Below are 8,649 nucleotides of genomic sequence, written 5' to 3' on the forward strand. Positions count from 1 at the left end.
TCCTAGTTCTTCCTGGCGTCTGAACACCAGAACTGTGCTCCTTTTGGGCGTTCAACGCCAGATCCTTGCTTGTTTCTGGTGTTGAACGCCAGTCCTGAGCATGGTCTGGGCGTTCAGCGCCAGCCTTCCACCAAATTTTTGGCGTTTTAGCGCCAGGATTATTTTTCCTTGGGCTCTTACTGTCCTCTGGTGGATTTTGGATGGTTTGCTCATTTCTTGGCTTCTTGCTGCCTTGAGGTAGGGTATTTAATGTTTTCCCACTTCTTAATTGGACTGCTTGGCATTCTTCTGTTATTTGTCTTGATAGCTGCTGCTTTGTTTACTTCAATTGTTCTTCCATGTTTATATTAGCCATCCTTGTCTCTTGTAGTTTATCCTTAAATTCAACTAACTGCTTTGTTAGAAAATCCAATTGTTGATTGAATTCAGCAGCTTACTCTGCAGGATTGAGTTTAGCAGTTACTGTTTTAGCCTCTTCTTTCATGGCAGAGTCACTGCTTAGGTACAGATGCTGATTTCTGGCAACTGTATCAATGAGCTCTTGAGCTTCTTCAATTGTCTTTCTCATGTGGATGGATCCACCAGCTGAGCAATCTAAAGAGATCTAAGCTCTTTCTGTAAGCCCATAATAGAAGATGTCTAACTGAACCCACTCTGAAAATATTTCAGAGGGGCATTTTTGTAGCATCTCTCTGTATCTCTCCCAGACATCATAAAGAGATTCATTATCTCCTTGTTTAAAGCCTTGGATGTCCAGCCTTAGCTGTGCCATCCGTTTTGGAGGAAAGTATTGATTCAGGAATTTTTCTGTCAGCTGTTTCCATGTCCTTATGCTAGCCTTAGGTTGGTTATTTAACCACCTCTTGGCTTGGTCTTTTACAGCAAATGGAAACAGTAATAATCTGTAGACATCCTGATCTACTTCCTTATCATGTACTGTGTCAGCAATTTGTAAAAATTGTGCCAGAAACTCTGTAGGTTCTTCCTGTGGAAGACCGGAATACTGGCAACTTTGCTGCACCATGATAATGAGCTGAGGATTCAACTCAAAGCTACTGACTCCAATGGAAGGTATGCAGATGCTACTCCCGTATGAAGCAGTAGAGGGGTTAGCATATGACCCCAGAGTCCTCTTGGACTGTTCATTTCCACTTAGATCCATGATGGAGAAAGGGAGATGATGTAAAAAAATATTTATTTTTATTTATTTATTTATTTATTTAATTATTTAGAAAATAAAATAAATTAAAATAAAATAAATAAAAATAGGTGAAGATTTTCGAAAAAAATGAGGAGAGAGGAAGTGGTTAGGAAGTTTTGAAAAAGATATGATTTGGAAAAGATTTTAAATTTTGAAAAAAATTCTGAATTTTTTAAAAATAATTTTCGAAATTTTGTTTTAAAAATAGAGAGAAAAGATATTTTTGAATTTAGTGAGGAAAGAGAAAAACAATAAAACAGCACAAGATTTAAAATTTTTAGATCTAATGCTCCTTGTTTTCGAAAATTTTGGAGGGAAAACACCAAGGAACACCAAACTTAAAAATTTTAAGATCAACACACAAGGAAAACTCAAGAACACTTTGAAGACTCACAAGAACACAAGAACATGAAGAAAGAACACCAAACTTAAAATTTTTAGAAAACCAAACAAAAATTTTCGAAAAACAAAGAAAAATCAACAAGAAAACACCAAACTTAGAGTTTGGCACAAGATTTATTCAAAGAAAAATTATTTTTGAAAAAGATTTTAAAAATAGGATAGCCAATTACCAAGAACATAAGCACCACACTCTAACTAATTGAGCTATAAATTTAAAGTGTTTTAACAATGTATAAATAATAAGAGACTCTAAACCAAAAAGAAAAATTTTTCCTAATCTAAGCAACAAAATAAACCGTTAGTTGTCCAAACTCAAACAATCCCCGGCAACGGTGCCAAAAACTTGGTGCACGAAAATTACTTCACACTATGTAATTCTGCACAACTAACCAGCAAGTGCACTGGGTCGTCCAAGTAATACCTTACGTGAGTAAGGGTCGATCCCACGGAGATTGTTGGCTTGAAGCAGCTATGGTTATCTTGCAACTCTTAGTCAGGATATTAATTAGTGGTTATCAATTGACTTGCAAATGAACAAGAGAGCATGAATTAAGGGTTACTTGTTATGCAGTAAATGAGAATATGTTGGAGTTTTGGAGATGCTTTGCCTTTTGAATATCTGCTTTCTCTCTATCTTCTTCTTCACGCACGCACGTCCCTCCTATGGCAAGCTATGTGTTGGAGGATCACCGTTGTCAATGGCTACAATCCTTCCTTTCAGTGAAAATGGTCCAGGTGCACTATCACCGCACGGCTAATCATCTGTAGGTTCTCGATCATACTGGAATAGGATTCGCTATCCTTTTGCGTCTGTCACTACGCCCAGCACTCGCGAGTTTGAAGCTCGTCGCAGTCATCCAATCCCAGAATCCTACTAGGAATACCACAGACAAGGTTTAGACTTTCCGGATTCTCAAGGATGCTGCCAATGGATTCTAGCTTATACCACGGAGATTCTGATTAAGGAATCTAAGAGATACTCACTCAATCTAATGTAGAACGGAGGTGGTTGTCAGGCACACGTTCATAGGTTGAGAATGGTGATGAGTGTCACAGATCATCACATTCATCATAATAAGGCGCAAATGAATATCTTAGATAGGAACAAACATGATTGAATAGAAAACAGAAATACTGGCATTAACTCATCAAGGCACAGCAGAGCTCCTCACCCCCAACAATGGAGTTTAGAGACTCATGCCGTCAAAAAGGTATAAAGTTTTGATCTGAAATGTCATGAGATACAAAAAAGTCTCTAAAAGTTGTTTAAATACTAAACTAGTAACCTAGGTTTACAGAAAATGAGTAAACTATGATAGATAGTGCAGAAATCCACTTCTGGGGCCCACTTGGTGTGTGCTGGGGCTGAGACTAAAGCTTCTCACATGCCTGGGCTGTTCTGGGTGTTCAACGCCAAGTTGTAACCTGTTTCTGGCGTTCAACTCCACTTTGTAACTTGTTTCTGGCGCTGGACGCCAGACAGCAGCATGGAACTGGCGTTGAACGCCAGTTTACATCATCTATCCTTGAGAAAAGTATGAACTATTATATATTGCTGAAAAGCACTGGATGTCTACTTTCCAACGCAATTAGAAGTGCGCCATTTGGAGTTCTGTAGCTCCAGAAAATCCATTTTGAGTGCAGGGAGGTCAGAATCCAACAGCATCAGCAGTCCTTTTTCAGCCTAAATCAGATTTTTGCTCAGCTCCCTCAATTTCAGCCAGAAAAAACCTGAAATCACAGAAAAACACACAAACTCATAGTAAAGTCCAAAAATATGAATTTTGCCTAGAAACTACTAAAAATAAACTAAAAACTAACTAAAACACACTAAAAACTATATGAAATTAACCCCAAAAAGCGTATAAAATATCCGCTCATCAGCTATGTAGCATCCAGACACATCAAATGACTGCATGAGCGCTGATATCATTGACTCTTTGGTGGAAGAGATCAATATGACTGAAAGTCTCGAATCAGAGCTAGAGGACATCTTTAAAGATGTTCAGCCTGATCTGGAAGAATCAGAGGAAATAAAAGAACCTCTGAAAATCCCTCAGGAAGAGGAGAAACCTCCTAAACCCGAGCTCAAACCACTACCACCATCCCTGAAATATGCATTTCTGGGAGAAGGTGACACTTTTCCAGTGATCATAAGCTCTGCTTTAAATCCACAGGAAGAGAAAGTACTAATTCAAGTGCTAAGGACACACAAGACAGCTCTTGGGTGGTCCATAAGTGATCTTAAGGGCATTAGCCCAGTAAGATGCATGCACAAGAGCCTATTGGAGGATGATGCTAAGCCAGTGGTTCAACCACAAAGGCGGCTAAATCTAGCCATGAAGGAGGTGGTGCAGAAAGAGGTCACTAAGTTACTAGAGGCTGGGATTATTTATCCTATTTCTGATAGCCCCTGGGTGAGTCCTTTCCACGTTGTCCCCAAGAAGGGAGGCATGACAGTGGTTCATAATGAAAAGAATGAACTGGTTCCTACAAGAACAGTTACAGGGTGGCGTATGTATATTGACTACAGAAGGCTCAATACAGCCACCAGAAATGATCATTTTCCTTTACCATTCATAGACTAGATGCTAGAGAGACTAGCAGGCCATAAATACTACTACTTTTTGGATGGCTATTCAGGCTACAACCAAATTGCAGTGGATCCTCAAGACCAAGAGAAAACAGCATTCACATGTCCATCTGGAGTATTTGCTTACAGAAGAATGCCTTTTGGTCTGTGCAATGCACCTGCAACCTTTCAGAGGTGCATGCTCTCTATCTTCTCTGATATGGTAGAGAAGTTCCTGGAAGTCTTCATGGATGACTTCTCAGTATTTGGAGACTCATTCAGCTCCTGTCTTGATCATCTAGCACTTGTCCTAAAAAGGTGCCAAGAGACTAACCTGGTCTTAAACTAGGAAAAATGTCACTTTATGGTGACTGAAGGAATTGTCCTTGGGCACAAAATTTCAAGCAAGGGAATAGAGATGGATCAAGCCAAGGTAGAGGTGATTGAAAAATTACCACCACCTGCCAATGTTAAGGCAATCAGAAGCTTTTTGGGGCATGTAGGATTCTATAGGAGGTTCATAAAGGATTTTTCAAAAATTGCAAAACCTCTAAGCAACCTGCTAGCTGCTGACACAGCATTTGTGTTTGACACAGAGTGTCTGCAAGCGTTTGAAACCCTGAAAGCTAAGCTGGTCACAATACCAGTCATCTCTACACCAGACTGGACATTACCATTCGAACTAATGTGTGATGCCAGTGACCATGCCATTGGTGCAGTGTTGGGACAAAGGCATAACAAGCTTCTGCACGTCATTTACTATGCCATTCATGTTCTAAATGACACACGGAAGAATTACACAACCACAGAAAAAGAGCTACTAGCAGTGGTTTATGCCATTGACAAGTTTAGATCCTATTTAGTAGGATCAAAAGTAATTGTGTACACTGACCATGCTGCTCTTAAATATTTACTCACAAAGCAGGATTCAAAACCCAGGCTCATAAGATGGGTGTTGCTTCTGCAAGAATTTGATATAGAAATAAGAGACAGAAAAGAGACAGAGAACCAGGTAGCTGATCACCTGTCCCGGATAGAACCAGTAGTTGGGGCGTCCCTCCCTTCTACTGAGATCTCTGAGACCTTTCCAGATGAGCAACTCTTTGCCATTCATGAAGCACCATAGTTTGCAGATATTGCAAATTATAAAGTTGTGAGGTTCATACCCCAGGAGTACAGCAGGGTGCAAAAGAAAAAACTAATTTCTGATGCAAAGTACTACTTGTGGGATGAACCATATCTCTTTAAGAGATGTGCAGACGGAATGATCCGCAGATGCATCCCTAGAGAGGAGGCACTGAAGATCCTATGGCATTGCCATGGATCACAGTATGGAGGACATTTCGGAAGTGAGCGCACAGCCACTAAAGTCCTCCAATGTGGCTTCTACTAGCCTACTCTCTATAGAGATGTCCGAGAGTTTGTGCGTAACTGTGACAGTTGCCAAAGAGCTGGCAACTTACCTCATGGTTACGCCATGCCTCAACAAGGGCTCTTAGAGATTGAGTTGTTTGATGTATGGGGTATTGACTTCATGGGTCCTTTCCCACCATCATACTCAAACACTTACATTCTAGTGGCAGTAGACTACATATCTAAATGGGTAGAGGCAATTGCCACACCCACTAATGATACCAAGACTGTGATGAAGTTCCTTCAGAAACATATTTTCAGCAGATTTGGTGTTCCCAGAGTACTAATTAGTGATGGGTGCACCCATTTCTGCAATAAACAGCTTTACTCTGCTATGGTCCGATATAGAATTAGCCACAAAGTAGCAACTCCGTATCATCCACGGACAAATGGGCAGGCTGAAGTCTCTAATAGAGAGCAATAAAGAATCCTGGAACGGACTATAATTATCCGTAGAAAGGATTGGGCAAAGAGCTTGGATGATGCTCTGTGAGCATAGAGAACAGCATTCAAGACTCCTATAGGAACCTCTCCATACCAGCTTGTGTATGGCAAGGCCTGTCATCTGCCCGTGGAACTGGAACATAAAGCCTACTGGGCAACTAGATTCCTAAACCTGGATGCTAAGTTAGCTGGTGAGAAAAGATTGCTCCAGCTAAATGAGCTAGAGGAGTTCAGACTCAATGCTTTTGAAAATGCAAAAATTTATAAGGAAAAAGAAAAAAAGTGGCATGACAAGAAACTGTCATCTAGAGTCTTTGAACCAAGACAGAAGGCTCTGCTATTTAACTCTAGGCTCAGACTATTCCCTGGGAATTTGAAATCCCGGTGGAGGGGACCATATGTGATTACAAGTGTATCACCATATGGATATGTTGAGCTTCAGGATATTGACTCTGACAAAAAGTTCATTGTTAATGGACAGAGAATCAAACATTATCTTGAAAGCAATTTTGAGCAAGAATGCTCAAAACTGAGACTAGAATAAAGCTCAGTCAAGGTCCAGCTAAAGACAATAAAGAAGCGGTTATTATGAGGCAACCCAATGTTCTTTAATCATATATATTTATTTTCCATTGTTATTTTATATTTTTCTTTAGCTTGATGATCATGTGGAGTCACAAAAATAACTGAAAAAGCAAAAACAGAATGAAAAACAGCATTAAAAATAGCACACCCTGGAGGAGGAGCTTACTGGCGTTCAAACGCCAGTAAGGGCAGCAGAATGGGCGTTAAACGCCCAGTCTGGCACCATTCTGGGCATTTAACGCCAGAAATGGGCACCAGACTGGCGTTTAACACCAGAAAAGGGCAAGAAGCTGGCGTTAAACGCCAGAAATGGGCAGCAACCTGGCGTTAAACGCCAGGATTGGCAGCAAAGGGCGTTTTGCAAGCCTAATTGGTGCAGGGATGAGAAATCCTTGACACCTCAGGATCTGTGGACCCCACAGGATCCCCACCAACCTCAACTCACTCTCTTTTTTCTTCACACCATTTCATAATACTCTTCCCCAAATACCCTTCACCAATCCATATCCATCCATCATAAACCCCACCTACCTCACCATTCAAATTCAAACCACTTTCCCTCCCAAACTTCTCCCCCTTGGCTGAAACACTAACCCCCCCCCTCCATCTCCTCTATTTCTTCTTCCTCTACCCTCTTCCTTCTTCTTTTGCTTGAGGACGAGCAAACCTTCTAAGTTTGGTGTGGTAAAAGTGTTGCTTTTTGTTTTTCTATAACCATTTATGGCACCTAAGGCCGGAGAAACCTCTAGAAAGAGGAAAGGAAAGGCAAAAGATTCCACCTCCGAGTCATGGGAGATGGAGAGATTCATCTCACGGGATGCATTTTCCTCCACAAAGTTATTGGGAGCAAATTAACACCTCCCTAGGAGAATTAAGTTCCAATATGGGATAACTAAGGGTGAAACACCAAGAGCATTCTATCCTCCTCCATGAAATTAGAGAAGATCAAAGAATCATGAGAGAGGAGAAACAAAGGCAAGGAAGAGACATTGAGGAGCTCAAGCACTCCATAAGATCTTCAAGAGGAAGAACTAGCCGCCATCACTAAGGTGGACCCGTTCTTTAATTTCCTTGTTCTTTATTTTCTGTTTTCAAATTTTTATGCTTTATGTTTATCTATATTTGTGTCTTTATTACATGATCATTAGTGTCTTAGTGTCTATGCCTTAAAGCTATAAATGTCCTATGAATTCATCATCTTTCTTAAATAAAAAGTGTTTTAATTGCAAAAAGAAAAAGAAGTACATGAATTTCGAATTTTAAAACAGATTAATTATTTTGATGTGGTGGCAATATTATTTGTTTTCTGAATGAATGCTTGAACAGTGCATATTTTTTGAATTTGCTGTTCATGAATGTTAAAATTGTTGGCTCTTGAAAGAATAATGGAAAAGGAGAAATGTTGTTGATAATCTAAAAAATCATAAAAATGATTCTTGAAGCAAGAAAAAGAAGTGAATAGCTTGCAGAAAAAAAAATGGCAAAAAAAAAGAAGAAAAAAAAAAGAAAAAGCAAGCAGAAAAAGCCAATAGCCCTTTAAACCAAAAGGCAAGGGTAAAATAAAAAAGGATCCAAGGCTTTGAACATCAGTGGATAGGAGGGCCCACAGGAATAAAATCCTAGCCTAAGCGGCTAAACCAAGCTGTCCCTAACCATGTGCTTGTGGCGTGAAGGTGTCAAGTGAAAACTTGAGACTGAGCGGTTAAAGTCGTGGTCCAAAAGCAAAAAGAGTGTGCTTAAGAGCTCTGGACACCTCTAATTGGGGACTCTAGCAAAGCTGAGTCACAATCTGAAAAGGTTCACCCAGTTTTGTGTCTGTGGCATTTATGTATCCGGTGGTAATACTGGAAAACAAAATGCTTAGGGTCACGGCCAAGACTCATAAAGTAGCTGTGTTCAAGATTCAACATACTGAACTAGGAGAATCAATAACACTATCTGAATTCTGAGTTCCTATAGATGCCAATCATTCTGAACTTCAAAGGATAAAGTGAGATGCCAAACCTGTTCAGAAGCAAAAAGCTAAAAGCCC

This window comes from Arachis ipaensis, chromosome B3, assembly GCF_059453495.1.
Source record: "Arachis ipaensis isolate K30076 ecotype BB chromosome B3, ASM5945349v1, whole genome shotgun sequence".
Taxonomy (NCBI): domain Eukaryota; kingdom Viridiplantae; phylum Streptophyta; class Magnoliopsida; order Fabales; family Fabaceae; genus Arachis; species Arachis ipaensis.